Source organism: Rhinopithecus bieti, unplaced genomic scaffold, assembly GCF_001698545.2.
Source record: "Rhinopithecus bieti isolate Rb0 unplaced genomic scaffold, ASM169854v2 scaffold_64799, whole genome shotgun sequence".
Lineage (NCBI taxonomy): Eukaryota > Metazoa > Chordata > Mammalia > Primates > Cercopithecidae > Rhinopithecus > Rhinopithecus bieti.
In genome coordinates, this window is record NW_016824661.1 from 119929 (window position 1) to 127954 (window position 8026).

The 8026-nt window shown below is 40.5% G+C and overlaps 1 long non-coding RNA gene across 6 annotated transcripts in view; it reads left to right on the plus strand.

Annotated features, from left to right (window-relative positions):
- LOC108522366 (uncharacterized) overlaps nucleotides 1-7209 on the plus strand; it is a 30902-nt gene extending 23693 nt beyond the window's left edge. For all 6 annotated transcript variants that reach the window (XR_001883431.1, XR_001883429.1, XR_001883433.1 and 3 more), the window contains 2 exons: nucleotides 6102-6291; nucleotides 6972-7209. This is a non-coding gene — a long non-coding RNA (uncharacterized LOC108522366). The remainder of the gene's footprint in view (nucleotides 1-6101; nucleotides 6292-6971) is intronic.
- The last annotated feature ends 817 nt before the right edge of the window (nucleotides 7210-8026 follow it).

Below are 8026 nucleotides of genomic sequence, written 5' to 3' on the forward strand. Positions count from 1 at the left end.
ATTAATTATTGCCTCAATTTCAGAGCCTGTTATTGATCTATTTAGAGATTCAACTTCTTCCTGGTTCAGTCTTGGGTGGGTGTATGTGTCCAGGAATTTATTCATTTCTTCTAGGTTTTCTAGTGTATTTGTGTAGAGGTGTTTATAGTATTCTCTGATGGTAGTTTGTATTTATGTGGGATCGGTGATGATAAACCTTTTATCAAATTTTATTGCATCTGTTTGATTCTTCTCTCTTTTCTTCTTTATTACTCTGGCTAGCAGTCTATCAATTCTCTTGATCTTTTCAAAAAACCAGCTCCTGGATTCCTTGATTTTTTGAAGGTTTTTTTTGTGTGTCTCTATCTCTCTCAGTTTTGCTCTGATCTTAGTTATTTCTTCCCTTCTGCTAGCTTTTGAATTGTTTTGCTCTTGCTTCTCTAGTTCTTTTAATCATGATGTTAGGGTATTGATTTTAGATCTTTCCTGCTTTCTCTTGTGGGCATTTAGTGCTATAAATTTCCCTCTACACGCTGCTTTAAATGTCCCGGAGATCCTGTTACATTTTGTCTTTGTTCTCACTGGTTTCACAGAACATATTTATTTCTGCTTTCATTTCGTTATTTAGTCATTCAGGAGCAGGTTGTTCAGTTTCCATGTAATTGTGTGGTTTTGAATGAGTTTCTTAATCCTGAGTTCTAATTTGATTGCACTGTGGTTTTAGAGACAGTTTTTTGTGATTTCTGTTCTTTTACATTTGCTGAAGAGTGTTTTACTTCCAATTATGTGGTCAATTTTAGAATAAGTGCAATGTGGCGCTGAGAAGAATGTATATTCTGTTGATTTGGGGTGGAGAGTTTTGTAGATGTCTATTAGTTCCGCTTGGTGCAGAACTGAGTTCAAGTCCTGGATATCCTTGTTAACCTTCTGTCTCATTGATCTGTCTAATGTTGATAGTGGCGTGTTAAAGTCTCCCATTATTATTGTGTGGGAGTCTATGTCTCTCTGTAGGTCCCTAAGGACTTGCTTTATAAATCTGGGTGCTCCTGTATTAGGATAGTTAGCTCTTCTTGTTGAATTGAACCCTTTACCATTGTGTAATGGCCTTCTTTGTCTCTTTTGATCTTTGTTGGTTTAAAGTCTGTTTTGTCAGAGACTAGGATTGCAACCCCTGCTCTTTTTTTGGCTTTCCATTTGCTTGGTAGATCTTCCTCTGTCCCTTTATTTTGAGCCTATGTGTGTCTCTGCATGCGAGATGGGTCTCCTGAATACAGTACACCAATGGGTCTTGAGTCTTTATCCAATTTGCCAGTCTGTGTCTTTTAATTGAGGCATTTAGCCCATTTGCATTTAAGGTTAATATTGTTATGTATTAATTTGATCCTGTCATTATGATGTTAGTTGTTATTTTGACCGTTAATTGATGCAGTTTCTTCATAATGTTGATGGTCTTTACAATTTGATATGTTTTTGCATTGACTGGTACTGGTTGTTCCTTTCTATGTTTAGTGCTTCCTTCAGGAGCTCTTGTAAGGCAGGCTTGGTGGTGACAAAATATCTCAGCATTTGCTTCTCTGTAAAGGATTTTATTTCTCATTCACTTATGAAGCTTAATTTGGCTGGATATGAAATTCTTCATTGAAAATTCTTTTCTTTAAGAATGCTGAATATTGCCCCCTCCTCTCTTCTGGCTTGTAGGGTTTCTGCCAAGAGATTTGCTGTTAGTCTGATGGGCTTCCCTTTGTGGGTAACCCGATCTTTCTCTCTGGCTGCTCTTAATAATTTTTCTTTTGTTTCAACCTTGGTGAATCTGACAATTATGTGTCTTTGGGTTGCTCTTCTTGAGGAGTATCTTTGCGTTTTCTGTATTCCTGAATTTGAATTTGAATGTTGGCCTGCCTTGCTGGGTTGGGGAAGTTCTCCTGGATAATATCCTGAAGAGTGTTTTCCAACTTGGTTTCATTCTCCCCATCACTTTCAGTTATACCAATCAAATGTAGATGTAGTCTTTTCACATAGTCCCATATTTCTTGGAGGCTTTGTTCATTTCTTTTTACTCTTTTTTTCTCTAAACTTGTCTTCTCACTTTGTTTCATTAATTTGATCTTCAATCACTGATATCTTTCTTCCCCTTGATCGAATCAGCGATTGAAGCTTGTACATGAGTCACAAAGTTCTCGTGCCATGGTTTTCAGCTCCATCAGGTCATTTGAAGACTTTTCTACACTGTTCATTCTAGTTAGCCCTTCATCTAATCTTTTATCAAGGTTTTTAGCTTCCTTGAAATGGGTTAGAACATACTCCTTTAGCTCGGAGAAGTTTGTTATTACCGACCTTCTGAAGCCTACTTCTGTCAACTCGTCAAAGTCATTCTCCATCCAGTTTTGTTCCATTGCTGGTGAGGATCTGTGATCCTTTGGAGGAGAAGAGCTGCTCTGGTTTTTAGAATTCACAGCTTTTATGCTGTGGTTTCTCCCCATCTTTGTGGTTTTTTCTACCTTTGGTCTTTGATATTGGTGACCTACATATGGGGCTTTGGTGTGGATGTCCTTTCTGTTTATTTTGATGCTATTCCTTTCTGTTTTGTTAGTTTTCCTTCTAACCATCAGATTCCTCAGCTGCATGTCTGTTGGAGTTTGGTGGAGGTCCACTCCAGACCCTGTTTGCCTGGGTATCACCAGCAGAGGCTGCAGAACAGCAAATGTTGCTGCCTGATCCTTCCTCTGGAAGCTTCATCCCAGAGGGCCACCTGCCTGTATGAGGAGTCAGTCAGCCTCTACTATGAGGTGTCTCCCAGTTAGGCTACACAGGGTCAGGGGCCCACTTGAGGAGGCAGTCTGTCCATTCTCAGAACTCAAACACCATGCTGGGGGAACCACTGTTCTCTTCAGAGCTGTCAGACAGGACTGTTTAAGTCTGCAGAAGTTTCTGCTGCCTTTTGTTCAGCTACACCACACCCACAGAGGTGGAGTCTATAGAGGCAGTAGGCCTTGCTGAGCTGCAGTGGGCTGCACTCAGTTCGAGCTTCCCAGCCACTTTGTTTACCTACTGAAGCCTCATTAATGGCGGATGCCCGCCGCCTACCAGGCTGCAGCCTCATAGGTCAATCTCAGACTGCTGTGCTAACGGTGAGCAAGGCTCTGTGGGCATGGGACCTGCCAAGCCAGGCACAGGAGAGAATCTCCTGGTCTGCTGGTTGCTATGACCATGGGAAAAGTACAGTATTTGAGCAGGAGTGTCCCATTTTTCTAGGTACAGTCTGTCACGGCATCCCTTGGCTAGGAAAGGGAAATCCCCCAACCCCTTGCTCTTCTCATGTGAGACGACGCCCTGCCCTGTTTCAGCTCGCCCTCCATGGGCTGCACCCACTGTCAACCAGTCCCAATGACATGAACCAGGTACCTCAGTTGGAAATGCAGAAATCACCCGTCTTCTGCATCAGTCATGCTGGGAACTGCAGACCAGAGCTGTTCCTATTTGGCCATCTTGGAACAGAATCCAATAATTGCAATTTTAAAAAGTGTATCCAAATGACTTGTATTTTCACTAATAAGCATAGAATTGAAATTATATAGATATAACTCAAATTCTCTGTGAAGGATTATTTTATCAACTAATGTTTGTATATCTTTATGATTTTATATTTTGTTTTGTATTTAGTTGTTTGGCCTATAAAATATTTTATGAATGTTACAAAGATATTTTCTTACATGAAATATGGGATTCTGTGAAAGGTATTTTATTGGAGTTATACTTGGTATGTAAGTAAATCGCCATTCACCTTTGTCTTATTGTGCTGTGTGGCACAAGAGGAAAGAGGGGAGAGGGAAAACCACAAAGGACTTTTCAGGAAGGTGCTGGGAGTCACAAGGACTCAGCTAAAGGAAGGAAACAGGATGCACAGAGAGTAAGCTAGGGTTGGATTCTCCAAAAAAATAAGTTTTCTTTTTTAACTCCATTGATTAAAAAAAAACAGGTAAGTGAGTCCTTGCCCTAATTTACTTCAAATAACATCTTACGAAGTTTGGGAGAGGTCTCCTAGGTGTCCTTGTTTTTTGCTTGTTTTAATTTTGACCCCATCTCTTTCCTAATATTTACTGGCCTCGAATGCTTAGGAAACTCAAGCAGCCTCTTATTGATTCTGGGGACCCAAGAGGATGATTTAGAAACTTCATAGATTATCATTTTCTTCATTGGAGAAAAATTGCACAGAAGAGGGGGGTGGGAGTCACAGTGGGCCACAGAGGAACAGCCCAAAGTTTCCAAAGAAGAAGAGAGTCAGAGGGATGGGTCCATCCTGAGACACCTGTGAGCCCACAGTGGGGATGCTGGCAGATGGGCCTCAGGGGCACCCCATTTCTGCAGCACTGTCTTGAGTCCCAAGCTCTAAAGGGCCCAAGTAATAGCGAAGGAGCTCTGGGGTAGAAGGATGGCTGTGGCTGCCATTGCTTCCTGGTGACTCTTGGAAGATGCAGTCATGACAGCAAAAGAATTTGCTCTTTAACAGTTCCTAGCATCTTTCCAACACCTTTCCCATTACATGTTGACTCTTTTCCAGTATTTCAAGATCAAATGGTGAAAAGCTATAAGGGAAGTGACAAGTCCTTAACACCAGAATGTGATTGAGCTGGGGACTCAATTATTTATATATTTCAACAAATATTTAAAGAATATTGGCTAGCTGGACATTAACTCCAACACTACAGAAAAGAGTATTGGTCTTATCACTGCTTTATACATATTCCTATAATGAGTTCAAATATTCCAATGATATGGTTTGAATATCTGTCCCATCTGTATTAGTCAGCATTCTCTAGAGGGACAGAACTAATAAGATAGACAGATAGATAGATAGATAGATAGATAGATAGATAGATAGATAGATAGAAAGAAAGGGGAGTGTATTAAGTATTAACTCATAGCATCAGAAGGTCCCACAATAGGCTATTTGCAAACCAGGGAGCAAGGAGAGGCAGTTCAAGTCCCAAAACTGAAGAACTTGGAATCCAGTGTTCAAGGGCAGGAAGCATCCAGCATGAGAGAAAGATATAGGCTAGGAGGCTAGGCCAGTCTAGCCTTTTCACATTTTTCTGCCTGCTTTATATTTTACCCTCATTGGCAGCTGATTAGATGGTGCCCACCCACATTAAGGATGGGTCTGCCTTCCCCAGTCCACTGACTCAAATGTTAATCTCCTTTGGCAACATCCTCACAGACACACACAGGATCAATACTTTGCATCCTTCAATCCAACCAAGTTGACACCACCCAAAACTCATGTTTAACTGTAATTCCCAGTGATGGAGATGGGCCTGGAGGGAGGTCACTGGATCATGGGGTGGATCCTTCATGGTTTAGCACCATCCCTTTGGTGCTGTTCTTGTGATAGAGTTCTCACAAGATCTGGTTGTTTAAAGGTGTGTGGCACTGCCCCCCAACCCTTTCTCCGCCTCCCACCATGTGAAGCAATGGCTACCACTTTGCCTTTCACCATGATTGTAAGTTTCCTAGGCTTCCCCAGAAGCTGAGCAGAAGCTGCTAGACTTGCTCTACAGACTACAGAACTGGGAGCCAATTAAATTTTTCCTTATAAGTTACTCAGTATCAGACATTTCTTTATCACAGTGCAAAAATGGACTAATACACCCATCCTTTCAAAACCAAGGAAAGCAACACTGATTGAGAGTTGTGTGCCTGACACTTCATATTCCTACAGCTACTCTTTGAGTTAGGTATTACTGTTCTCATTTTAAATGTTGAGAAAACTAAGAGTCCAAGATGTGAGTGACTTGCTCATGATTTCTCAGCTAGCATGTGGCAGAGATAGAGATGGGTAGAAAGCAGATTTTGGGTTAACTAATGGCTGTATAGGCCAAGAGGCAAGAATAGAGAAGAGGTGAAATACAATTTGCTAATTAATATGAAGACATAATCATGCTTTTCTTTAATAGACCCATCAACTTGCAAAATGGAGCCAATTTCTTCTGTTCTCTTTGCTTTGTCTGCAATTCCTGGGCATAGAGAGTAACCTGTACATGTTTCTTATCCAGTCATTATTGAAGCAAGTGAATGCGATAGTTTCCAAGTGTTTCCCATAGCCTGCCACTTTTTTGAACCCACAGAGGCGAATAAGGAGCATCTTTACAATATCAGCAATTGAAACTGATATGAATGAAGACAAGAATGATGACTGCATATTTCTTCGGAATGCAATTTCCAAACTGGACATGAGTCCAGGGGAATGGAACAAAACCCTAACCATCCCAACGCCTGCATGTGGGAATCTCAGTGCCAAGCACTTCATTATGCAAAGTAGGTGCTTCCCAAGTACTCTGATAAGGATAACGGGTGGATTTTGCCAAATTAAATCTGTCCCAAGTAACAGATTCTTCTTGCTGCTGAGTTGAGAAGTGCTAAAGAAAACAATAAAAGCCCATACCCGAGTCCAGAGGGACGTATAGAGCATACGTTCTTCCCGATGGCAATAAAGCTTCATGTCTGGGCTCACCTCCCTTGACTCAGTGGGATTGCACAGATCCTCTGATTCATGTCAAACATAAATCCTAAACTGGCACTCTGATCCTCAGCATGTACAAGATGGAAGAGGGATTCTTTCAGCTGTTTAGAAACTACAGCTATTACAGAATCTACACAGGAGAGCTTTCTAATTTCTAATTAAACATGAAGTCAGAATGTGAGCTTTTTTTTTTTTTTTTTTTTTTTTTGCCTTTTAGCTACCTTGCTACCTTAACTCTTCTGTAATAGAAGCGAGACCAAAAGTGAACTGCTGACTCCATGCCGGGCTTCCGTTTTGAGGATCAATTGAACTCATTAGGGATTTTTAAAAACAGATTTCTGAATCTTAGCCCCAGGGATTCTAACCGTCAGTTATAATGGGGCCCCTTAATGTGATTTTGAGGTCTTTTCTAGTTCTAACATCCATTGTTTCTTCTTTATTATAAATGTTCATTTATTTCCGTTCTTCTCCTCAGTGTAGATTTCGCCGGACTCACTCTTCAAAAACAATCAACCCAGTTTGATGATACTCCTCTCAGCTGAAGCCATCATAATTCAGTTGCCCTTGGTTTTGTAGACCTATTCTCCAACCTTCAATTATTTCCACTACTCTCATTTGAGTATTCTCAAATTTCCATCTTGTTACAAACATGATCATCTGTGGTAATGATTATTTTAGAAGCTGCATTTCTCATTGTCAGTCTGATCGTTCTTACATGTATGTAAGCTTTTTTTTTTTTTTTTTTTTCAAATTATCTCAGTTAAATTAAATCATCCTTGGGGAAATAAAAACAAACTATTTTTTTTCCACTGACTCAATACTGTCTACTTGATTCCTTTATTCCTACCATCATCTTTCAAGAAGCTGGTCTCCTCCACCTGAGTTCCCCTGTGAGAAAGGGTTTCGGTAGAATATTGCACTGTCTGTGGGGTGGTTTGTAAGTTGAAAGAAATGTGATTTAGTGCATTTGGAAGTATATTGTCTGTCCCCATGATACTTATATATCTGTTACAAATAATTTCTTTTACTTTTCTTTTCAGAAAATGATTAGTTCACCCGAAATGAGTCTGAATGTCCCAGGTCTATTGTTTCAGAACTGGAGCTGCAATCCATAGCCCTGTGAAGGTGGTTATTAACTTCTTTTGGAAATGCAATCACAGACCACAGATTATTTCAGTGAAACCATGTCTATCCCATATGTTGCATTCCATTTTGTTAGTGAACTGGGTCTGTTGTTGGTGCCGCCTACTGTTAAGTTTATTGATGAGAACTTAAGCATTTGGTCTCTAAGGAAATACCCTGGGTCATATACGTGCACCTGGTTTCGGTTGGGAAAAATTTCATCCTCCAACTATGTCTTTGTGGCTGGAAATTTTCAGCCACCACAACACAAAAGGTAAAATATATGTCATCTCATCTCTAGGCACTAACAAAATAGAAACAGAGAAGGTGTATGGTCTAAACAGAACCAGAGAACAGTTCAGGTCTCACGTGCAGAGCGGCATCCTATCATAAAACCTGGCCACATGC